The 27,415-nt window shown below is 36.9% G+C and overlaps 1 long non-coding RNA gene across 1 annotated transcript in view; it reads left to right on the forward strand.

Moving 5' to 3' along the window:
* LOC123606275 overlaps positions 1–27,415 on the forward strand; it is a 62,451-nt gene that overhangs the window by 11,225 nt on the left and 23,811 nt on the right. The window contains exon 3 of the long non-coding RNA XR_006716208.1: positions 8,802–8,912. This is a non-coding gene — a long non-coding RNA (uncharacterized LOC123606275). The remainder of the gene's footprint in view (positions 1–8,801; positions 8,913–27,415) is intronic.

Consider the following 27,415-nt stretch of genomic DNA (forward strand, 5'->3'; position numbering starts at 1 on the left):
CTTGAAAGAATGTTCTGGTGTTTTTAAATGGAATGTTCTGCACACATCTTTTAAATCCATCTGTTACAATGTGTCATTTAAAGTCATTGTTTCCTGATTGATTTTCTGTCTGGATTATCCATTTATTGATTCAAGGGGGGAATTAAAGTTCCCAACTATTATAACATTGCTATTTCCCCTTTTAGGTCTATTTACATTTACTTTATATATTTAGATACCCCCATGTTGAGTACATACATGTTTATAAATTCTTTCTTCTTGGATTGACCTCTTTATCATGATGTAATGCCTTTCTTTTTCTATTCTTACTGTCTGTATTTACTTTTATTTCTATTTTTTTTAATGTTTGTTTATTTTTGAGACAGAGGGAGGGGCAGAGTGAGAGGGAGACACAGAATCTGAAACAGGCTCCAGGTTCTGAGTTGTCAGCATAGAGCCTGATATGGGGCTCAAACCCACAAGTGGTGAGGTCATGACCTGAGCCGAAGTCTAACCAACTAAGCCACCCAGGCACCCCTTTATTGTCCGTATTTTAGAGTCTGTTTTGTGTAAGGATAGCTATCCCAATTTTTGTTTGGTTTCCATTTGCGTGAAATACCTTCTTCCATCCCTTCACTTTCAAATCTTGTGTTTCCTTAAGTCTGTAGTGATTCTCTCTCGTCTCTCTCTCTCTTTTTTTTAATGTTTATCTATTTTTGAGAGAAAGAGAGATCGGGTGCACAAGCGGGGGAGGGTCAGAGAGAGAGAGAGGGAGACACAGAATCCGAAGCAGGCTCCAGGCTCTGAGCTGTCAGCACAGAGCTCCATGCGGGGGTGGAACTCAGGAACCATGAGATCATAACCTAAGCTGGAGTCAGACACTCAACTGACTGAGTCACCCAGGCACCCCAGTAGTGCTTCTCTTATAGGCAGCATATGGAGCATTATTATTATCCATTCAGCCACCCTTTTTAAAATAATTATTGATAGGCATGTATTTGTTGGCATTTTTATTGTTTTCTAGCTGTTTGGTGGATCCTCTCCTTCATCTCTTGGTTTCTTTTTTGGTGGTCTTAGGACTTTCTCTAGTGGTATGCTTAGATTCCTTTCTCTTTTGGCCCTCTATTACAGGTTTTTGCTTTGTGTTTACCATAAGGCGTATATATAAGAACTTACAGTAGTCTATTTTAAGTTGATAACAGCTTAAGTGAACACATTCTAAGGCTTTACATTTTCACTCTCTTGTCTCCTGCCACACACACATTATGTTTTTTATGTCCAATTTTATATCTTTTACTCTTGTGTATACCTTCACTAATTATTTTTTTTTATTTTCTCTTTTAATCATTATACCAGCTTTATAAATGATTAATCCACTATTTTAACTATGTACTCACCTTTACCAGTGAGATTTATACTTACCTAATTTTTGTTACTAATTAGTTCCCTTTCTTTGCAGCTTACAATGTTTATTGTAAGACTAGTTTAGTGGTAATGAACTCCCTTAGCTTTTGCTTATCTAGAAAACTGGTTACTCTCCTTCACTTCTGAAAAACTTTGCTGGGTAGAGAATTATTGGTTGGGAATTATTTCCTTTTAGCACATTAAATATATCATGCCACTCCCATCTTGCCTGCCAGATTTTTCTTCTAAAAAATCTGCTTATTTCTTATATGGGTTCCTTTGTCTGTAACAAATTGTTTTTCTCTTGCTTTTAAGATGGTCTCCTGCCTTAAACTTTTTACATTTTAACTTTAATGTGTCATTGTATAGGTCTTTTTTGATCTCGTTACTATTTGGGTCACCTGGATCTGGATATCTGTTTGCTTCCTCAGTTTAGGGAAGTTTTCAGTTATTTTTCTAAAGCAAAGTTCCTGCCCATTTTCTGTTTTCTTCAGCTCCTGCAATGTGAATGCTAGTCAGCTGAGTATTGTACCCTAAGTCCCTGCTGAATCTAGTCTACTGTTGAACCCCTGTCGTGTATATTTCAGTTCAGTTATTGTATACTTGAGCTCTGTGACATCTTGTTTGTACTTGTTTCTGTTTATCTCTTTGTTGAACTTTTTACTGTTCATCATTTCCAAAATTTGGTGAGTATCTTTATTTTTGGGTTTCTTTTCTGATGTCTCATTTTTTTTAATTTGGAACACATTTCTCTGTTTGTTTATATTGCTTGACTCTTGTGGTCCATATGCTTTAGAAGAAACTGCCTTCTCTCCCAGTTTTAAACCGTGCCTTGTGTAGAAGATGAACCTGATCATTCAACCCTGCCTCAGCTCCTGGTTGTCTTTCAAGCATGTGTTTGAAAATATGTACATATTTGTACATATCCAAATAGCCAATTTTATTTTTAATAGTTCCCAGGAGTTGAATGTGTACCAAAACCAGGCAGTGTTTCAGAGGGGGTGGGAATCTTAACTCCTAGATTAAGCTTGATTGGAGTGCAGGCCTCAGGCAGCAGCTTTTAAAAAGAATGCAAATCTTTCCAATTCTGGAAGGCCACAAGTGAAATGCCACTGGCCACCAGAAACAAGCAATTTAGAAGTACCCAAGGGGTAGCAGTCATAAAAATGGAGCTCCAAACAAGTGTTTGGAGCACCTCCAGTGTTCCTAGATGTGTGCTATTTCTGAAGCCTGCCTCGAAAGCCATAGTTCCAGAACACGTGATTAGGCCTCTTCCACAGAAAGGCTGGGGATGTGTTTCAATCTGTGCAGTGCCCTGGGGTGGTAGCCTGCAAAAATTGTCTCTCTGGTTACACTGTCATGGGACCTAGTAACACAAACCCCCACAGGCATCAGATCCAGGAGAATAGGGGGTGTTCCTTGGGTGGCAGCTGCAAAACCCAGAACACCAGACACATACAAGAGATTGCCTCCAAGAGATACTGGTGCTAAGTGACAATGGGTCAATGTGAGGATTGTGCCCACCTTGAAAAGTCTCTGGAAAGCTTGTCATCAGCCCCTAGATACGTGTTTAATTAGATCTCAGCTACCATGATAAGGTCATAAGCCTCTTTCACAGAAAGACTGGGTTCCTATGTCCGTTGCTTCTTTCTGTACACTGAAGGTGGTAGCTTTTTCAGAAATCAGAGGAAGAGCAGGAAGATGGTGGCTGCAGCCTTCATCCCTGGAGAGTACGGCGGACTAATGCTTTAAAAGAAGCAAATTTCAAAGGACCGCTTCTGTGTTGGGCACTGGAGCGCAGGGGTCTGCATACAAGCACTTTAAGGCCAATTACTTAGTTCACCACAGACTCACAGGTTGGTTTTCAAAGCCAGATATTTGGGGGCAATCTCTCTCATGTGCCAGTCTTCCTAATGTGGGTTCCTATGCTGAGAAACCTGTGTCTCAGCCTTTCCTACCTGCTTCCATGTATTTTATCCCCAAAGGGCAATGTTCCACATTTCACTAGAGATAGGGGTTATCCATGGGAGGAGGTGAGTTTAAGATCTTTGTGTATCACTATCTTGAACCAGAACCTAGAGGTGGATTTATTAGATTCAAGGATATGCAGACTTTCATAGTTTGTTGAATATACATTTTTCAATATCAGGAAAAAATGAACTACGGTACCAATTCTCAACTGGAAGAATAATTCTTAAGCAACATGACTCAGTAGCCTAATGAGACCATTAGGAATAAATGTTGAGCACAGTAACACGGTAATACCATTTTGATATTAAAAAAAAAAGCATAAAAGAATGAATAATGGAAACATAAAGTAGCTTTTCTGCATTGAGGAAGCCTGGGTTTATACTTTTACTGGTGATCCTTTCAGTATGCAGCACATGCTACTTGGGTGATAGCATAATCTGTTTGATCCACCCCTGAGAAATTCTATTTTTATATAATCTTCTCAGAAGGAGCTATAATGAACTGGATCAGTATAATGACCAGAAAAAACAACTGGAATTGGAAGGTTCACTTTACCTTAAAAACAAATGTGTGTTCATAGTGAGACCATGAAACATAAGTCACTGCAGTATATATAAACAGAATTCTGTTCCTTACATGTAGTTTGGGAATGAACTTTGAACACAGCTGTAAGTTCATTATAATTTTTGTTGCACTTAGCCCATCGACATGTATACCCAAAGTGGGCAGAAAAGCCAATGAAACATCTGGTCCTGCGGAATTGGAAATTTTGACAAAGTGAGTTGAGCAGGTGGACAGATTTAGATATTTGAAACAGGCCAAATGATTAGTGGCAGTTTATAGAAACAAATTTATCTAACTCATGCGAATATTAGCTTTCACTTCTTTGGTCAACCACTATGCATCCTGTTTTCTTAACAATAAGGAGTGTGGAACCACAATTTTTGAGGGCTTTTGTTTTCATATTTCCATTTGGTTCAAGAATACAGATGAAAGAAATAAAAGCTCTATCAAGGACATGCTAAGAAACATACAGAAGGTAAAAGATGTACTCAGTATTGAAGAATGTGTAGGATTTTAAGGGGCACAGGTACAGATTCATAGCCTTTCAGTGAGGAAGAGGAAGAGAAAGAACTAACACACATAGGTGGAAATGCTAGTTAAGGTGACTGATAGTGAAAAGACCCAATTATATTTGTTACAGGTTCATGGTAGTATTCTGGATTATTTTAATTTTTAGCTTTTTAAATTGTGAAATGAGCATATGTATTTCTATAAGAAAATAAGTAACAACAAAAGAAGCCAATAATTATATGTGATTTGTGAGTTGTATTTCAAATCTCATCCTGGAGGGCAATAGTAGTGTTTGAAAGAGCAGCAGCATTACCTGTAAACTTGTCAGAAATGCAAATTTTTGAATTACACTGAAGCAGACTCTCTAGACGCAGAACACAATAATTGGTGATATTATAAGGTCTCCAGGTGATTTTCTTTTTATTTGGTTTGGAGAGAGACAGGTAAGAGCAGAGAGAGAAAGGGGACAGAGGATCCCAAGTGAGCTCTCAAGAACCATGAGATCATGACATGAGCTGAAATGGGATGCTTAGCCAGCTGAGCCACCCTGGTGCCCCAAGGTCTCCAGGTGATTTTGATGCAACTCAAGTTTGAGACCTATTGTTACAAGATATCATCATTTCCTTTTAAAATATCAACCAAATGTAACTTAAACACATTAAATAACTTAGCAAGGTCACTCAGATGGCAAGGGATAGAGTGAGGATTATAAATGAGCCTTTTTGAGATCATAAGCAAGTATATTTTCTGTTAAGTACCATTACCTTCAATAAGAATGTGTTTTTTAAAAAAGGAGCAAGTGTATATAGCTATTATTGGGCTGACATAATTTATTTTGGCATCTTTAAATGCACAATTGCTGGAATGATTGTTAAATGAGAAGTTAAAGTTTCCTTATAATTACAACACGTACAAGGCTCAAAAACTGGCTGAACTGCAGAACATCGTCTATATTTCTGAAAAGTATAATTAAATGAACGGAAAACTAGCATCTTGTTAGTTTGGATTGCTATAACACAGTAGTCTAGACTGGGTGAGTTTACAAACAACAGAAATTTCTTACAGTTGTGGCAACTGGAAGTCCAAGATTAAGGTGCTAGCACAGTCAGGTTCTAGTAAGGACCCTCTTCCAGATAGTATATTGCCCTACAGACATCTCACTGTTGTCCTCAAACAATGGAAAGAGAGTAGCTAGCTCTCCTGCCTCTTCTCATAAAGGCACTAACACCATTCACAAGGGCTCTACCCTCATGACTTAACTACTTCTCAAAGATCCCACTCTAAATGCCATCACATTGGGGATTAGATTTCAACATATGAATCGGTTCAAATCCTCTCCCTAACAACATGGTTATAATTAATATTCTTTCATTAATCATTCCTACCCTCCTCACAGTAGCTTTTCTAACATTAGTCGAACGTAAGGTATTAGGACATGTACAACTTCGCAAAGGACCAAACATGGTAGGGCCATATGATCTGCTTCAACCCACTGCAGACACCATAAAACTCGTCACCAAAGAACCCCTCTGACCCATCACATCCTCTATATCCATATTCATTATAGCACCCATCCTAGCCCTAACCATATATTCCTCTACCCATACCATATCACTTTATCAACATAAACTTAGGAGTACTATTCATACTAGCTATATCAAGCCTCGCCGTTTACACAATCCTATGATCAGGATGAGTCTCAAATTTAAAATATGCTGTAATTGGAGCTCTACCAGCCCTAACCCAAACAATCTCATACGAAGTCACATCAGCCATTATTCTCCTATCAGTATTGCTAATAAATGGGTCCTTCACACTAGCTACATTATCACCCAAGAACACACATGACTAATCCTTCCACATGACCGTTGGCCATAATATAATTCATCTGAACATTAGCAGAAACAAATCGGGCTCCATTCGATCTAACAGAAGGAGAATCAGAATTCACTTCCAGATTCAACTTTGAATATACAGCAGGTCCCTTCATCCTATTCTTCCTAAAGGCATATGCAAACATTATCATAATAAACATCCTCACAACAATCCTACTCTTCGGAGAATTCCACAACCCATATATACTAGAACTATATACCGTTAGCTTTACCGTCAAAACCTTACTCCTAACAGTCACTTTCCTATGAATTTGGGCATCCGCATGTGGTCTGTGGTAACCATAAGATTAAGAATTGGCCTAATATTCCCAATAAGGTTTTTGATAGGAAAGAGTGAGTACAGACCCTGGAGCAGTGAACACAAGCTCTCTCATATGCCTTAACAGCATGAAGAGAATTTACTTACATGAGCCTTGGAGGTTAAAAGTTGGAGTTCAAAATTTGGAATCAGTGTTTCATTGATTACTTCCCCTTTTATTGTGCCTTCATAAAAATACTAAAAAAGTTAGGAAAGATATTTATGACATTATATTTGTTTTGGCATATTTCCATTCAGTTGCCTTTAGAGTTATAAAATTGCTAGATTTAAACTGTAAACTTTAGCATTTGAATTTATTTTTAAATGTTATTTTTGAGAGAGAGAGAAACACATGAGTGAGGGAGGGGCAGAGAGAGGATCCAAAGCAGCTCCACCCCTAACAGCAGGGAACCTTATTCTGAGCTCAAATCCAGGAGCTGTGAGATCATGACCTGAGCCAAAGTCAGTGGCTCAACCAACTGAGTCACCCAGGTGCACCCAGCATTTACATTTCTTAATGCATAGTAAAAACTTGTGTAAAAAGGTGTCCTGGGTAAAAATCACTTTAAGTATTTAGTATTTGTTTATAGTCCATCTCTGTGTTATGCAGAAGCAAAATTTGTAGAAACTGCATTCTAAAAAATGTTTAAATGCAAGTAAAATCCTAATTTTGGACCTCGGCAAAAGTAATTTGATCAGATTTAGAAAGTAACCACTGACATGATTCTAATCAGATTTCAGAAACTCAAATCTACTAGATCACTAAGAAATTTTATTGAGCTTTGATGCTCACCAAGATTTTCATCATCAATAACCTTGATAGCATAATTCAGTATGGATGGATTTAGAATAAAATATATCTCACTTTTAAAGCACAGTCACTGTAACTTTGGACTATTTCTTGGTAGTATGTCTATACTTTGTCTGCAGGAGTGTCAGGAAAAATACTAAGAGCAATGACTTGGGTTTCCCCATCTCCTTTGCTTTGTGGGGGAAGCTATTAATAATAATGTAGTTTTCACAAATTTTATTGTCCTTTGTTCTGCCTTTCTGATTGAAAACCTCATGTAAGTGTGTACAAGTCCTCATTATTGTCCCAACTGTGGGATGTTTTTCCATCTAGTTATTATGAAAAGGTCAGAATCTAAGGACTTCTGACTTGTCACAGATTGAAATAGCATGGGTGGACAGGGCTGTCTTCTGAAGTGTTTCTCTGAAAGACTCTTCTTTGGGGTACCTGGCTGCCACAGTCCATTAAGCATCCAACTCTTGATATTGGCTCAGGTCATAATCTCACTGGTTCGCGGGAACTACCCCGAGCTTTGTCAGCCCAGATACTACTTGGGATTCTCTGTCTCCCAAAATAAACTAAGAAAAGAAAAGAATCTTTTCTGAACACTGGAAATATAACTAGTATCTTAATTTATGCTTCTTTATTTTTATCAACTAGGTAAAAGGTTTATCAATAGATATTGACCCTGCTTTCAACTGTTAGAACTAGTGACCACTATTAAACTAAAATCATCATTTTTTTTAGATGGTCTCAAAAATATATTGGCTTACATCCTACAATTCTGAACAGGATTGAATTATCTATTGGTTCATGTTGAAAAGACCCAGAACTATTTACTAAAAAGTAATCTTGGCTCAGTTTTCATGCCTCTCACTTGACAAATCATAAGGAAAAGTATGTAGTACTATCATTCACTTAGTTGCATTTGTAATTTTGACTATTGACAAAGAATCAGCATTACAGAACACATATGCACTGTAGCTTTTTAATTGAACCATAGCTCTCAAAGATCAGCCTAACTTGTCCTCAACAATAGGCAGAATGATTAGCATTCCTGTCATCTGTGAATATTTTTTGTGCAATGAGTATTTGCTCTGATATATAAAAGTAACATATTGAAAATGGCACATACACAGCAAACAAAACTGATAGCATTTGGGTTTGCAAGTATGGAAGCATAATGCCCCTATTTCTTGAGTTCTTTATATGTTAGTAATTGTCTTGAATTGTGTGCATGGACTGTTTCAGGAGCTAGTTAATGACTATTTCCAAAGTCATGTATTTCATGTCAAAATCCAAGAATAAAATAAATTATGGAGAGTAATCAAATGTGGTTAGGACTCCCCAGTACTTTTGTAAAAATAACCTCCTTCTAATTTCCTCCGAGCTTGAGAAAGTACTTGAATGGATCTTCTTGTCCCTTTGGAAGAAGGAATTTCAACACCCTCAACATAGCAAAAAGCTTGGAAAGTTATCAGCCTTGATTGAAGATGAAATGGTAAATATCCAGTTATGAAGTGAGGTCCAAAATTTTATGGTTTGCCAAATTCCATACCATGTCATGATCCCCTTAAATTGTGAACTGGTACTGTGCATCAAGTAATGACAAATCATTACACATTGTCTCTACTAGTCACCTTTCCAGTTAGTCCCTACATGCCTCGTTTTTTTTTTTAAAGAAATAAAATAGCATACATACAGTTAAAGTTCCTTATGTTCCCCCTACACAAGCCAACTTTGTCCACCCCTTCCCTCAAAATGAAATCACTATTCTTAGGTTAGGATACTGGTGTCTAAATTTTAAAATTTCTATTATGTACATATATATCCATGAAAAGATACCAATCTGCTTGCTGTGTTTTTAATATCTGTAACGGTATTGCATTCTGCACATTAAAGATTTTTAATTACTCCATTAAACATTTAGAACTAGTGATTCTTAGTTATTTTGGTAGTATACAGTATTACATTGATGTATGCACTATGGTTTAATTCTCTGTCCCTTCACTGATAGATATTTGTGTTGTCTTGTTTTTCTCTATTACAAATAATTCTATTGGCTGCACTGTGCATAGTTTTTGCACATAGGTATGAGAGGGTGCTAAGAAATTGAATTCTTAGTTTGTAGGACATGCTGTCAGTATAATGGGTTTGAAATTATGTTACTTGTGTTTTGCATTTTCCCAACTTCTAGTAATATTGTGGTCTCTGTTTTCATCCTTATTTGCCTAATTGTGTTCTCTTGAGTTACAATACATATTCTTTGGCAATTTTCTACTGGATTATATTCTTACTGACCGATAGGAATTATTCTAAGTTTTTCTACTGTCTGTAATACATATTGGTTGTATTTTCTAGGTTACTTCTCTCCCTTTAATTTTCCAGTCTCTCTGTGCTGTTGAAGTTGTAAATGTTAGAGTCAGAATTACTCATCTCTTATGATTTATATCTTTTAAAGGAAAACCTCCGCTGCCTAAATTACAGTTTTAATTTTTTGTTCACGTTTAGGTCTGTATCATATACCTAATATTTCTACTTCCTACCCTGGCATATATAAAAGTCCCACAAAGGCTTTAGTGTCTACTTGAGTGTTTTTCCTATTGATCTTTCTTTCCCTCAGACAATAGCATACATCTTAATCACCTTAGCTTTATAATAAGTCTTGATATTTGATGAAACCAAGTCACCTCATTAGTTCTTTGATGTAAATTTTTGAAATCATCTGAGAAATTACAGGAAATTTTGATTATAATTGCACTGAATCTTAGGACTAATTTAAAAATCATTTACATCTTTAGTCACGCTTTCTATACCTAAAGGTTATACATGTATCTTAGCATTTATTTAGGCATTTTATAGGTCTCATATATCTATTTGGAGCTTACTTTTATTGAGGTATAACCAGTATAGAGTAAAATAAATCCTCTGGCCAATTTTGACAAATGTGTAAAGTCATGTAACCTCTACCTCAGAACACTTTCATCACCTCCAAAAGTTTCCCTGAATGCATTTGTATTAATGTGCTCCCCACCTACGAGCCCTTGTCAACCACTAATTTGATATTTCTTTCTAGAGTTTTTCCTTTCCAGGATACCGTATAAATCAAATCCTGCTCTTTTTTCACTTAGCATTATACTTTAAGATATACCTGTGTTGTTCTTTAAAAGAGAAAACTCCTTTTTAGCACTAAGTATTATTTCATTGACTGGACATACTATGATTATTTATCCATGCACCTGCTGATGGACATGTGGAATGCTTCTAGTTAAGAGGGGTATGAATGAAGCAGTCATAAATATTGACTCACAGGTTTCATGTGAACATACTTTTGCATTTTTCATGGGTAAATACCTAATTATTGATTGGATTGCTCATTCTTACAGTAAGAGTATTTACAAAAACTCATTAGTATTCATGACTTGTACACCCACCCCTGCCACCGCAGTCAGGAGGGGACAGTTAGGGGTATGAGCAGATTTCTCTACTCTGGGGCACAAAAAAAGAGGCTATGGTTTGACATAACAACCAGAATATAAAGGAACTGACTCTAAAATTTTGCTAAATAGCAGGGAAATAGCTAGAACCCTGCCAGGGTTGGAGGGGCTAGCAAGTGCCACAGTTCATTTACCCCCTGCACTTGGATAGTACAGAGCAGGAACTGGGATTCCTCTCCAGCCTGCTGCATCAGTAGGTTTTGGGCACCTAGCCTATACCAGCTCTAGCCATTTCACCATGGGACCTCCAGTGAGGCGCACAATGGGACTTCCTTAGACAATGCTCACTACAGCTCCAGCTATCTCACCAACATGACACAGGCACAAAGCACACCAGAACATTCTAGGCCTGTACCCTCACCAGGACACCCCTAGTGTAGAGTGCCCTGGGACCACACTGCCCAGAACATTCAGGGATTTTATGGCTTGTACCTGCCATGGCTCCAGCCATTGCACTCAGGCTCACCAGTGCTCAATGACATAGGATCCACTATTCCACGCTAGTCTGGAAAAACATCCACCCACTAGGGTACTTGCTGTGATGAGTAACCCAGGAGCCCTCAGCCTGTGCTGCCTCAGCTCAGGATGCCCAGCTGCATGGAGCACCCCAGAAGGGAGCGCCCCCATTCTTGTACCCAATCGACTTCAGCTATCCTGCTATGGCACCCTGTGCACACAGGACCTGGGGACCATCATGGCTTGTGCCCACTTCAGCTCCAGCTATCCCACCAGGATGATCCATGTGCAGACTACCCCAGGACCCCCAGCCCATGCCAGCTACAACTCCAACTAGACAGCTAAAGATGTCAAAAGCACCCAGTTGACACAGGGGACATTCCCATACAAGGCCATTTTTCCAATTTTAGGAGATACGCCTGTTTTGGCTAAGTCATAGAAAAAAAAAGGTCAAACAAAATGATAGTATATAAGGATATGCTCCCAACAAAAGAATAAGACAAAACTTTTTAAAAAGAACTAAAAGCAGTAAAGGTAGAATAACCACTTCTAAAGCTAGCATTAGGAATAAAAAACACTAATTAAAAACATATAAACTATGCCAACATACACATAAAATGTGGTATAGGGGACTCAAAATGTAATGGTTTCAGAATAGATACAAAATTAAATGACTATAAACTTAATATAGACTACTACATATGTAAGATGTTACATATGAACCTCACTGTAAACACAAAAGCCTTTAAGAGATATACAAAAAATAAAAAGCCAAGCACAATATTGATGATTATTCCTTCTCTTGTGATTAAAGAAAGAGACACACTATGAAAACCAGTAAACAACTTACAAAGTGGCAATAAATACGTACTGATCAATAGTTATTTTAATGTAAATGTCCTAATGCTCTAAACACAAGACATACATGACAGAGTATATTTTTAAAAAGAAACATCTATATTCTGCCTAGAAGGGACTCACTTCAGACCTAAAGACACAGAGTGAAAGTGAAGGAATGGAAAAAGATATTCCATGAAAATAGAAGTAGAAAACAAAACACCCCCCAAAACCCTAGGTAACAATGCTTTCATCAAAAATTAGACTTTAAAACAAAGACTCTAACAAGAGACAAAGGCATTATATAATGGTAAAGGGGTCTATCCAAGAAGAGAATATAACATTTATAGATATCTATGTACCCAACAGTGGAGTACCTAAATATATAAAACAAATATTAATAGACATAAAAGGAAAAAAAGACTGTAATACAGTAATAGTAAGGCACTTTAAAACTCCACTTAGATCAAAGGATAAATCATCCAGACAGCAAATCATTAAGGAAACAATGACTTTGAAAGACACATTAGCCCAAATGGACTTTACAAGTATATACAGAAAATTCCATCAAAAACAGAGTATACTTCTTTTCAAGTGCACATGGGTCTATCCTCGGGAAATCACGTATTAGGCCATAAAACAGGTTTGAATATATTTCAGAAGACTGAAATCATATCAAGCATCATTTCTCACCACAACATTATGAAACTAGATAGCAATTACAAGAAATACACACATATACAAACCCATGGAAGCTAAATGACATGTTGGTCAACAACCAATGGGTCAGGGGCACCTGAGAAGTTCAGTTGGTTAAGCGTTCAACTCTTGATTTCAGCTCTGGTCATGTTCTCACAGTTCCTAAGATAGAGTCCTGCATCAGGCTTTGTTCTGGCAGTGTGGAGCCTGCTTTGGGATTCTCTCTCTCCCTCTCCCTCTCTGCCCTTCCCCTGTGTGTGAGCTCTCTCTCTCTCTCTCTCTCTCTCAAAATAAGTAAATAAACATAAAAAAAAAATGGGTCAATGAAAAAATACATGGAGACAAATTAAAATGGAAACAAAATGGCCCCAAATTTTGGGGATATAGGAAAAGGAGTTCTAAGAAGTTCATAGCAATACAGGCCCTCCTTAGAAAAACAAGAAAAATGTCAAACAATCTAACCACACATTTCAAGGGACTAGATAAAGAAAAACAAAGCCCAAAGCAGATAGAAGGAATGAAAGAGACTTAAAAGAATAGAAATAATCCACGAAACCAAGAGAGGTTCTTTGAAAAGATAAACAATTAAAAAAATTTTTTTTATGTTTATTTTTGTAGGAGAGACAGACAGAACGTGAGCAGGGGAGGAGCAGAGAGAAAGGGAGACATAGAATCCCAAGCATGCCCCGGGCTGTCAGCACAGAGCCTGATGCAGGGCTCAAACTCACAAACTGTGAGATCATGACCTGAGCCAAAGTCAGACACTTAAACAACTGAGCCACCCAGGTACCCAGAAAAGATAAACAATTTTAATATTTTAATGAACCTTTACCCAGGCTCATTAGGAAAAGAAATGGAGAAAGGAGTCTAATAAATAAAATGATATATGAAAAAGAGAAGTAGCATTCTTCCAAAGGTGAATCAGGAAGAAATAGATAATCTGAACAAACTAATTACTAGTAACAAAATTGAATGAGTAATCATAAAACTCCCAAAAAACAAAAGTCCAGGACCAGATGACTACACAGGTGAATTCTACCTAACACGTTAAGAAAAATTAATATCTACTCTTCTTAAACCAGAACAAAAGATCCAGAAGTAAATAATGCTTCCATATTCATATTATGAGGCCAGCATTATCCTGATATAAAAACCAGGTAAAGACATGACAAAAAAAAAAAATGGCAAGCAAATATCCCTGATGAACCAAGATACAAAAACTCTCAACAAAATACCACATTGAACAATACATTAGAAGAGTCATGCAACAGATTCAAGGGGGATTTATTCCAGGGAATAAAGATGCTTCTGTATATCCACACATTTATGACATTAAACCTGAAGGATAAAAAAACCTATCATCAAAAGTCAACATCAATTCATAATCTCAACAAAGTGGGTTGAGACGAAATATACTTCAACATAACAAAGGCCATATGTGACATACCCACAGCTAACATCACACTCAATGTAGTATGGGAAGTCCTAGCTATCAGACAAAATAAATAAATAAAAGGCATCAAAGAAGAACATGGTACCATATATAGAAAACTCTAAGGAATCCACCAAAAAGCCATTATAATTAATAATTCAGTAAATTAATAGGGTAAAAAATTAATGCACAGAAATGTGTTGCATTTTTTTAAGGTTTTTATCACCTAGTGCTCATCATAAGTGCACTCCTTAATCCCTGTCATCTATTTTTACCAAACACCTCACTCACATCCTCTCTGGTAACTATCAGTTTGTTCTCTGCAGTTAAGATTCTGTTTCTTGGTTTGTCTCTCTCACAACAGTGATAATGGCTAATACACCAATAAAATTCAACAATAATTACAACTGTACCAAAACTATTAATATACCTATGAATATACTTACACAATGAAGTGAAAGACCGGTCTTCTGAAAAGTATAAAACATTCATACAAGAAATTGAAGATGATACAAACATGGAAAGATATTCCATCCTAATGGTTTGGAAGAAATATTGTTAAAATGTCCATACTATCCAAAGTCATCTACAGATGCAATGCAGTCCCTGTCAGCATACCAATGCTATTTTTCATAGAAGTAGAACAAATAATACTAAATTTTTATGGAAACACCAACTTGAAAAGCCAATGAGCTCTTGAGAAAAAAGAACAAAGCCACAGGTATCACAATCTCAAATTTCAAGATCTATCATAAAGCTATACTATTCAAATCAATATGGTACTGGCATAATAGACACCCATATCAAGGGAACAGGGTACAGAGGGCTAGAGTAAACCCACATTTATATGATTGGTTAATCTAAAACAAAAGAGGTAAGAATATTCAATAGGGAGAAAGCTGTGTCTTCAATAAGCGGTATTGGGAAAACTGGACCACTTCTAAAACTATACACAAAAATAAATTCAAAATATATTGTTGGATTCAGTTTGCTAATATTTTATTGAGAATTTTTGCATCCATGTTCATCAGAGATATTGGCTTATAGGCCACAGTGAGACCTAAAACCATAAAACAAACTCCTAAGGGGGGAAAAAAAAGCATAAGCAGTAATACTTTGGTTATCAGCTTTAGCAACATTTTCTAAATATATCTCCTAGTCAAGAGAAACAAAAGCAAAAATAAATTATTGGGACTACACCAAAATTAAAAGCTTTTGTGCAGTAAAGGACACCAGTCACAAAATTAAAAAGGAATTAATGAATGAAAAAAAGGTATTTAAAAAGGACATATCTGATAAGGCCTTAACATTTAAAGTATCTAAAAACTTAAATTCAACATAGAAAAACTAAACAATCCAATTAAAAATGGGAAAAAGAATCCTAAAAGACATTTTTTAAAGGAAGACATACAGATGGCCAACAGACATGTGAAAAGATGTTTGACATCAATCATCCAACAGGGAAATGCATCAAAACCACAAATGAGATATCACCCCACACAGTCAGAATGGCTAGTACCAGAAAGAAATAATAAGATTAGGTGAGGATGTAGAGAATAAAGAACCTTCATACACTGTTGGTGGGAAGGTCAAATACTACAACCACTGTGGAAAACAGTAAGTAGGTTCCTTCAAAAAATTAAAAGTAGCAATACCACACAATCCAGAAATTCCAATACTGGATGTTTACCCAAGGAAAATAAAAACACTAATTAAAAAGGGGGTGCATCTCAACAATAGCCAAATTATGGAAAGAGCCTAAATGTCCATCAACTGATGAATGGATAAAAAAATTTTGGTTTATATACACAATGGAGTACTATGTGGCGATGAGAAAGAATGAAATATGGCCCTTTGTAGCAACATGGATGGAACTGGAGAGTGTTATGCTAAGTGAAATAAGCCATACAGAGAAAGACAGATACCATATGGTTTCACTCTTATGTGGATCCTGAGAAACTTAACAGAAACCCATGGGGGAGGGGAAGGAAAAAAAAAAAAAAAAACAGGTTAGACTGGAAGAGAGCCAAAGCATAAGAGACTCTTAAAAACTGAGAACAAACTGAGGGTTGATGGGGGGTGGGAGGGAGGGGAGGGTGGGTGATGGGTATTGAGGAGGGCGCCTTTTGGGATGAGCACTGGGTGTTGTATGGAAACAAATTTGACAATAAACTCATATATTGGAAAAAAAGGGGGGTGCATTCTAAGGGGTGCATCTGAGAGAATGGAAAAAGTGGTATAATTATACAATGGCATATTATTCATCCATAATAGGAAATTATATCTTGCAATTTATGACAACATGGATGGACACAGAAGGTATTATGCTAAATGAAATAAGATACAGACAATTACATTATTTTACTTATATGTGGAATCCACCACCCCCAACCAAAATGAACAAATAAACCAAGAAAAATGAACAGACCTTGAAATATAGAGAACAATCTCGTGCTTTCCAGAAGGGAGGGTGGAGAGGAATGAGCAAAATGGGTAAGGGAAGTGAGAGATTCTATATTTCAGTATGGAATGAATAAGCATGGGATGAAACACACAGCATAGCAAATCTAGTTAATGGTATAATAATGGTAATGTATGGTATATTGTGGTGAGCAGAGCTTAACTTATAGAGTTGGTGAATCACTATGTTGTACACTTAAAACTGGTATAACATTCTGTAGCAATGACTTCAATGAAAAAGATAAAAAACAAGAGTGTTGACTCTGACCACTCCTATTCAATACATTACTGGAAATCCTTACAGAGCAGTCAGAAAAGAAAAAGAAAGTAAAAGCACCAGAATTGTACAGGAAGAAGTAAAAGTGTCACAATCTGCAGATGATAGGGTTTTATAAATAGAAAATACTCAAGTCCACACCTAAAAACTCTTAAATCTCTATGAATTCAGTAAAGTTGTAGGAAGCCAAATTGTCATAAAAAGCAGTAGTATTTCTATATACTAACAATGAAATATGTGAAAATGAAATAAAGAGATCCCATTTACAACAGCATAAATAAATCAATAAAATCCTTATTAACAAACTTAACCAAAGAAGTGAAAAATCACTACTCTGGAAACTTCAAGATACTGAAGTTAAATCAAAGAAGAAATGAAAAATGAGTGGTAGTCTCTGTTTATGAATTGGAAGAATTAATATTAAAATATATATACTATTAAAAGCAATCTATAGATTCATTGCAGTCTCTATCAAGATTTCAATGGCAACTTTACAGGACGAAAAAACACAGTCTTAAAATAAGATGGCACCACAACAACCCTGAATAGCCAAGGTAATCCTGGCAAATTAGAAACAGGAGACATCAAAACCCTTGATTTTAAACTATACTATCAAACTATATTAAAACAGTATGGTACTGGTGTAAAAACAAAGAAATCAATGGAACAGAATTAAGAGCCCAGAGGTAAACCCAAGCATATACAATCAATATTAATAAGGGAGCCAATATGGTTCAATGGAGAAAAGACAGTCTATTTAATAAAAGGTGCCGAGAAAATTAGGTATTCACACGTAAAACAATAAAACGGCACCCCCTTCTTATGTCACTAACAAAAATTAACTTGAAGTGACTTAAACATAAAACCTGAGACCATGAAATTCTTAGAAGAAGACAGGAAAAATGTTCTTTGCTATGGGTGTTGGCAATGATTCTTTGGATGTGGCACCTAAAACATAAGCAACAAAAAAAAAAAAAACAAAAAAAAAAAACAGCTGGGTTACATCAAACTAAAAAGCTCTTACACAGCATAAGAAATTATCAACAAAGTGAAAAGACAACCTACTGAAGGGAAAAAATGTATTTGCAAACTATATATCTTATAGGTGGTTAATATCTAAAATATGTAAAAAATTCATGCTGATAAAAATTAAAAAGCAAACAATCTAATTGGCTCATCTAAATGGACAAAAGACCTAACTGTACATTTTTCCAGAGGTGACTTGCAAAAGGCCAACAGGTACATGAAAAGATGTTCAGTTTTAGTAATCATCAGGGAAATGCAAATTAAAAATACTATGAGGTATCACTTCATGCCCATTACAATGGCCATTATAAAAAAGTACATATAGTTCTCCCACCATTGCACCCACAATAACTGAGGTGGTCACTGCAGACAACCACGCTGTGGGCCAGCTCCACCCACCAGTACACCCACACCAGTCGCAGTTCATTCATAATAAGAGGGTTCACGCAGCCCACACAGGGTATTTTCTCAGAGCAGCCAGTGCTTATGACCAGGTGGCATTGTGCTCTGGGCCACAAAGGAGGCTGTCTACATAAAACCACTGCTGTCAAGGCAAACAGATGCAGCTGGCTTACTTAATGCAAACAAACAGAGAGAATGAGACAAAATAGGAAGACATAGAAACATGTTCCAAACAAAAGCACAAGACAAAACCTGAGAAAAAGACCCACATTAAATGGGCCAATCAACTGAAAAAGAGTTCAAAGTAATGGCCATAAGGATGTTCACTGAAATTGAAAAAAGAAAGGATTAACTCAGAGAGAAGTTCAATAAAGAGAAAATATCACAGCTGAAAAATATAATACATGAAATAAAAAAAAACAATAGAGGAAAACAAGAGATTAGAGAAAACAGCAGAATGGATCAGCAAGCTGAAAGACAGGAGAGATTGAAAATCACTCATGCTGAACAGAAAAAAAAAAGATAATATGAAGGGACCCCTGGAACAACATTAAGCATAATAACTTTTGCATTATAAGGGCCCCAGCAGAAGAGGACAGAGAAAGGTGCAGAAACAGCAGCTGTAAACCTCCCTATCCTGAGGAAAGAAACAGACATTCAGGTCTAGGAAGCAGAGGGAACCCCCAAAACTATGAACCCAAGGAGGTCTACAGAAAGACACATAATAGTTAGAAAGTCAAAAAGCAAAGATAAAGTCTTAAAAGTATCAAGAGGAAAGCACATATTTATGTACAAGTGAAATCTCATGGACTGTCAGCTAACTTTTCAGCAGAAACTTTGCAGTCCATAAGGGAGTGGCATGATATATTCAAACTGCTGAAAGGAAAAATCATACAATCAAGAATATTCCACCCGGAAATACTGTCATTCAGAATTGAAGGTGAGATAAAGGAGTTGATCTCCACTCAACTGGCCTTATAAGAAATGTTAAAGTGTCTTCTTTCAGCAAAGAAAAGGTCATAACTAGAAGTAAAAAAATATACATATATTAAAGAAAAAAATAACATCAGTAAAACCAAATGTATAGTTAAAGGTAGTAGATAAATCATTTATAAAACCAAGAAGAAGGTTAAAAGACACAAAATTATGAAATCAATTGTATCTACACATTAAGGAATACATAAAATGTGAAGGGCTCGTGTAAAAAAGCAGTGCTTTTAGAGTGTATTTGTACTTAACTTACCATCAAACTAATGCAGACTATTATATTGAGGGCGTTACATAGTAACTACAAGCCAAAAACCTTTAAGAAATATGCAAAATAATTTAAAAAGAGGAATCCAAGCCTAACACTGAAGAAAGTCATCAAATTGTAAGACAACAAGATAAACAGAAGGGAAGTGATAAGTACAAATGTAACCGGAGCAATTAACAAAACGGCAATAAATACATACTGATCAGTAATTAATGTAAACTGACTCAATATTCCAATATTCAATATTCAGGTGAATGAATGGATAAAACAAACAAGCAAACACAAACAAAACCCATCTATATACTGCCTCCTGGAGACTCACTTTAGATCTAAAACACATACAGACTCAAAGTGAAGGGATGGAAAGTTATTCCATGCAAATGGAAGTGGAAAACAGACGGAGTAGCAATATGTAGACAAAATAGGCTTTGAAACAAAGACTGTAACAAGAGACAAAGAAGGGTATTACATAATAGGGGGATCAATCCAATAAGGAGATATAATAACTGTTAATATCTTTGCACTCAACATTAGAACATCTAAATATATAAAACAAATATTAACAAACATAAAGGGAGAAAATTGAATGTAATACAATAATAGTGGGAACTTTAACATCCCCCTTGTATCAATGGATAGATCATCCAGACTGAAAATTCAAATAAGGAAATGACTGTGAAAGACACATTAGACCAAATAGACTTCACAGAAAAATACAGACCACTTCATTAAAAAAAAAAAAAAGCAGAATACACATTATTTTCAAGTGCATGTGAGTCATTCTCCAGGAGAGATTACATGTTAGGCCACAACATAAATCTTAAAATTTCAAAAGATTGAATTAATATTGTCCATATTTTCCTACCACAATAGTGTAAAACTAGAAATCAATTATAAGAAAAAAACCAACACACAGAAGGTAAACAACATGCTACTAAGCAACTGATGGGTCATTGAAGGAATCAAAGAGGAAATAAAAAAAATTCCTTGAGAGAAATGAAAATGGAAAAATAATGGTTCAAAATCTTCGGTTGCAGAAAAAGCAGTTCTAATAGTAATGTTGATAGTGATACAGCCTGACCGCAAGAGACAAGAAAATTCTTAAATAATCTAATCTTATACCTAAATGAACTAGAAAAATAAGAAACAAATATCAAAGTTAGAAGCAGGAAGAAAGAATTAACCTAAGAGTAGAAATAAGAAAGAAACAAAAAAAGTAGAAAAGATTAATAACCTAAGAGGTGATCTTTGAAGAGATAAAAAAAAAAATTGATAAACTTTTAGCAGACTCAAGAAAAAAGTCAAAGAACCAAAATCAGAAATGAAAAAGAAGTTACAGGCCACCCTTGGGTCTCGGCGGCAAGGTCAGCGGCGAGGTCAACGGTGCAGTCCACAGTAGGAAATGGCAGTCCTCCCTGAAGTGTGATGGCACAGACAAAGCCAGCCAGAACTACATATTGGACTGCACTGAAAGGTGCTTCCCTAGCGCCAGAGCGCACAGAGCAGGACTTTGAATCCTAGCCAAGCGCAGGGTCAGGGGAGTTGGTGGAGTAAGAAGGACTGCCCCGTCTGTGCCTGCAGCACAGGTGAAGACAACTCAGAGTCCACTGAGTCTGGCTCAGTGGAGATGAGACTGGGGAATCACCATTCCCACCGCCCCACACACACCACCACCACCACCACCAAGGCGGGGCCTCAGGGATCAGTCCCGGGGCCCAGAGTGGAGGTGGGTCCAGACTACACCAAACCATTGGGTAACTGTGTATCTTCCGGAGCAGGATAGACCCTGCAGACAGCTCCTCAAGACAAGTGCTGCAGCATTACCTGGATTAACTCTAGGTCAATTCTGGATATATAGATATATTCTCCCCCCTCCCCCATTTCTCCTCCTTATCTCTTCCCTCCCTTTTTCTTTCTCTCTCTCTGGATTAAGCCTTTTAGTCTCCATACCTAGTCAATGTTTATTTTTTCTCCCCTCTGCCCCCGCTCCCACTCCTGTCATTTCTCTCTTTGTATGTGCTCGTCCATCAGCACCACCTCCAACCTCTACTTTTAGTTGGTATTTTTTGGTTTTTCGGTTTTAGTCTTTAGTTTTTTGTTTTTGTTTATTTGTGTTGTTTGTGTATTTGCGTGTTTTTGTCTCCTGTTTGTCTGTTTTCCTTTACAGGGCTACTCCAAGGAACAAATCAAAGCACACCTGGTGGAGGGTCCAAAATATCACTATGAGTAGGGTAATAAAATAACCAAAGTCACATCTACAGAGAGCAAGTAACCATCTCCAAAAAAACACCTCCTAAAGGGCCATGCCCTGGACAGTGTATGACCACCCCACCCCTTTAATATTGCAGTGTTCACAGGTGCAGAGCACACAACAAGCTTTTAAAACGAATAAGATGGGGCGCCTGGGTGGCGCAGTTGGTTAAGCGTCCGACTTCAGCCAGGTCACGATCTCGCGGTCCGTGAGTTTGAGCCCCGCGTCAGGCTCTGGGCTGATGGCCCAGAGCCTGGAGCCTGTTTCTGATTCTGTGTCTCCGTCTCTCTCTGCCCCTCCCCCGTTCATGCTCTGTCTCTCTCTGTCCCAAAAATAAACGTTGAAAAAAAAAATTAAAAAAAAAAATAAAACGAGTAAGGGATAGAAAACTGGTCAAAATAATGAAACAGAAGAATTCTCCTCAAAAGAAATTCCAGGAAGTAGTGACAGCTAACGAATTGATCAAAACCAATTTAAGCAATATAACTGAACAAGAATTTAGAAATAGTCATAAAATTAATTTCTCGGCTTGAAAAAAGCATAGAGGACAGCAGAGAATCTACTGCTACATAGATCAAGGGACTAAAAAATTGTCATGATGAATTAAAAATGCTATAAATGAGGTGCAAAATAAAATGGAGGCGGCCATAGCACGGATTGAAGAGGCAGAGAGAATAGGTGAATTAGAAGATAAAATTATGGAAAAAGGGGAAGCTGAGAAAAAGAGAGATTAAAAAAATCTAGGACTATGAGGGGAGAATTAGAGAACTAAGTGATGCAATCAAACGGAACAATATCCATATCATAGGAATTCCAGAAGAAGAAAGAGAGAAAGGGGCTGAAGGTGTACTTGAACAAATCATAGCTGAGAACTTCTCCAGTCTGGGAAAGGAAACAGGCATTAAAATCCAAGAGTCACAAAGAACTCCCTTCAGATGTAACTTGAATGATCTTCTGCATAATACATCATAGTGAAACTGGCAAAATATAAGGATAAAGAGAGAATTCTGAAAGCAGCTAGGGATAAACAGGCCTTAACATAACAAATGTAGACACACAAGAGTAGTAGCAGACCTATCTACTGAAACTTGGCAGGCCAGAAAGGAATGGCAGGAAATCTTCTATGTGATGAACAGGAAAAGTTTGTAGCCAGGAATCCTTTATCCAGCAAGTCTATCTTTCAGAATAGAAGGAGAGATAAAGGTCTTCCCAAACAAACAAACAAAAAACTGGAAGGAATTCATCACCACTAAACCAGCCCCACAAGAAATCCTAAGGGGGACTCTGTGAGTGAAATGTTGTAAGGACCACAAAGTACCAGAGACATCACTAGAAGCATGAAACCTACAGACAGCCCAATGACTCTAAACCCATATCTTTCTATAATAACACTGAATGTAAACGGACTAAATGCTCCAACCAAAACACAAAGGGTATCAGAATGGATAAAAAAACAAGACCCTTCTATTTGCTGTCTACAAGAGACTCATTTTAGACCTGAGGACACCTTCAGATTGAAAGTGAGGGGATGGAGGACTATCTATCATGCTACTGGAAGTCAAAAGAAAGCTGGAGTAGCCATCCATAACAAGAGATGAAGAAGAGCGTTATATAATAATTACAGGGTCTATCCATCAGGAAGAGCTAACAATTATGAATGTCTATGCACCGAATCCAGTAGCACCAAAATATATAAAAGAATTAATCACAAACACAAGAAACCTTATTGATAAGAATGTGGCAAATAAGAGAATTGAGATCATACCATGCACACTTTCAGATCACAATGCTATGAAACTTGAAATCAACCACAGGAAAAAGTCTGGAAAACCTCCAAAAGCATGGAGGTTAAAGAACACCCTACTAAAGAATGAATGGGTCAACCAAGCAATTAGAGAAGAAATTAAAAAATATATGGAAACAAATGAAGATGAAAATATAACAATCCAAACGCTTTGGGATGCAGTGAAGGCAGCCCTGAGAGGAAAATACATTGCAATCCTGGCTTATCTCAAGAAACAAGAAAAATCCCAAATACAAAATCTAACAGCACATCTAAAGGAAATAGAACAGCAAAGACACCCCAAACCCAGCAGAAGAGAAATAATAAAGAGCAGAGAAGAAATAAAAAATATAGAATCTAAAGAAACTGTAGAGCAGATCAATGAAACCAAGAGTTGGTTTTTTGAAAAAATAAACAAAATTGATAAACCTCTAGCCAGGCTTCTCAAAAAGAAAAGGGAGATGACCCAAATAGATAAAATCATGAATGAAAAATGGAATTATTACAACCAATCCCTCAGAAATACAAGCAATTATCAGGTAATAACATGAAAAATTATATGCCAACAAAATGGATAACCTGGAAGAAATGGAAAATTCCTAAACACCCACACACTTCCAAAACTCAAATGGGAAGAAATAGAAAATTTGAACAGACCCATAACTAGTGAAGATATTGACTCAGTTATCAAAAATCTCCCCAAAATAAGAATATAGGACCAGATGGCTTCCCTGGGGAATTCTACCAGACATTTAAAGCAAAGATAACACCTATCCTTCTCAAGCTGTTCCAAAAAATAGAAAGGGAAGGAAAACGTCCAGACTCATTCTATGAAGCCAGCATTACTTTAATTCCCAAACCAGACAGAGACCCAGACAGAGACAGAGACCAGCAAAAAAAGAGAGCTACAGGCCAATATCCCTGATGAAAATGGATGCAAAAATTCTCAACAAGATACTAGCAAACTGAATTCAATAGCATATAAAAAGAATTATTCACCATCATCAAGTGGGATTCATTCCTGGGCTGCAGGGCTGGTTCAATATCCACAAAAATATCAGTGTGATATATCACATTAATAAAAGAAAAGAACCATATGATCCTGTCAATAGATGCAGAAAAAAAATTTGACAAGATATAGCATCCTTTCTTAATAAAAACCCTCAAGAAAGTTGGGATAGAAGGAACATACTTAAACATCATAAAAGCAATTTATGAAAAGCCTGCAGCTATTATCATCCTCAATGGGGAAAAACAGAGCTTTCACCCTGAGATCAGAAACACGAGAGGGATGTCCACTCTCACCGCTGTTGTTTAACATAGTGTTGGAAGTCCCAGCATCAACAATCAGTCAACAAAATGAAATAAAAGGCATCAAAATTGGCAAAGATTAAGTCAAACTTTCACTTTTTGCAGATGACATGATACTCTACATGGAAAACCTGACAGACTCCACCAAAAGTCTGCTAGAACTGATACATGAACTCAGCAAAGTTGCAGGGTACAAAATTAATGTACAGAAATTGGTTGCATTTTTAGACACCAATAATGAAGCAACAGAAAGAGAAATAAACTGATCCCCTTCACAATTGCACCAAGAATCATAAAATACCTAGGAATAAACCTAACCAAAGATGTAAAGATCTGTATGCTGAAAACTACAGAAAGCTTATGAAGGGATTTGAAGAAGATACAAAGAAATGGAAAAACATTCCATGCTCATGGAGTGGAAGAGTAAATATTGTTAAAATGTCAATACTACCCAAAGCAATCTACACATTCAATGCAATCTTGATCAAAATTGCACCAGCATTCTTCTCCAAGCTAGAACAAGCAATCCTAAAATTTGTATGGAACCACAAAAGACCCCGAAGAGCTAAAGTAATATTGAAGAAGAAAACCGAAGCAGGAGGCATCACAATCCCAGACTTTAGCCTCTACTACAAAGTTGTAATCATCAAGACAGTATGGTATTGGCATACACACAGACACATAGACCAATAGAATAGAATAGAATAGAATAGAATAGACACTCCAGAATTGGACCTACAAATGTATGGCCAACTAATATTTGACAAAGCAGGAAAGAATATCCAATGGAAAAAAAGACAGTCTCTTTAACAAATTGTGCTGGGAGAACTGGACAGCAACATGCAGAAAAATGAAACTAGACCACTTTCGTACACCATTCACAAAAATAAACTCAAAATGGATAAAGGACCTGAATGTAAGACAGGAAATCATCAAAACCCTGGAAGAGAAAGCAGGAAAAAAACCTCTCTTCAGCTTCAGCAATTTCTTACACGACACATCTCCAAAGGCAAGGGAATTAAAAGCAAAAATGAACTATTGGGACCTCATCAAGATAAAAAAAAAACCTTCTGCAAAAGAAACATCAATAGAACTAAAAGGCAACTGATGGATTGGGAAAAGATATTTGTAAATGACATATCGGACAAAGGGCTAGTATCCAAAATCTATAAAGAACTCACCAAACTCCACACCCAAAAAACAAATAATCCAGTGAAGAAACGGGCAGAAGACATGAATAGACACTTTTCTAAAGAAGACATCTAGATGGCCAACAGACATGAAAAGATGCTCAACACTGCTCCTCACCAGGGAAATACAAATCACAACCACACTGAGATGCCACCTCACACTGGTCAGAGTGGCTAAAATGAACAAATCAGGAGACTATAGATGCTAGAGAGGATGTGGAGAAATGGGAGCCCTCTTGCACGGATGATAGGAATGCAAACTGGTGCAGCTGCTCTGGAAAACAGTGTGGAGGTTCCTCAGAAAATTAAAAATAGATCTACCCTATGACCCAGCAATAGCAATGCTAGGAATTTACCCAAGGGATGCAAGAGTGCTAATGCAGAGGGGCACTTGTACCTCCAATGTTTATAGCAGCACTTTCAACAATAGCCAAATGATGGAAAGAGCCTAAATGTCCATCAACTGACAAATGGATAAAGAAGATGTGGTTTATATATACAATGGAATACTACTTGGCAATGAGAAAGAATGAAATCTGGCCATTTGCACCAACGTGGATGGAACCGGAGGGTATTATGCTAAGTGAAATAAGGCAGGGAAAGACAGATACCATATGTTTTCACTCATATTTGGATCCTGAGAAACTTAACAGAGAACCAGGGCGGGGGTAAGTGGGGAAAAAAAAGTTACAGAGAGGGAAGGAGGCAAACCATAAGAGACTCTTAAACAATGAGACCAAACTGACAGTTGATGGCGGGTGGAGGAGATGGGAAAGTGGACGATGGGTATTGAGGAGGGCACCTGTTGGGATGAGCACTGGGTGTTGTATGGAAACCAATGTGAAAATAAATTATATTTAGTAATAATAAAAAAAGTTACAACATACATCAGAGAAATACAATTATGTAAGATACTACTATGAAAAATTGTATGCAAACAATTGGACAAGTTAGAAGAAATGGATAAATTCCTAGAAACATACATTCTTCCAAAAGTGAGTCAGGAAGAAATAGAGAATCTGAACAGACTAATTACTAGTAATGAAATTAAATCAGTAATAAAAAAAACTCCCAACAAACAAAACTTCAGGACTAGATGGTTTTACCGGTGAATTCTACCAAATGTTT

Source organism: Leopardus geoffroyi, chromosome A1 (genome assembly GCF_018350155.1).
Source record: "Leopardus geoffroyi isolate Oge1 chromosome A1, O.geoffroyi_Oge1_pat1.0, whole genome shotgun sequence".
Lineage (NCBI taxonomy): Eukaryota > Metazoa > Chordata > Mammalia > Carnivora > Felidae > Leopardus > Leopardus geoffroyi.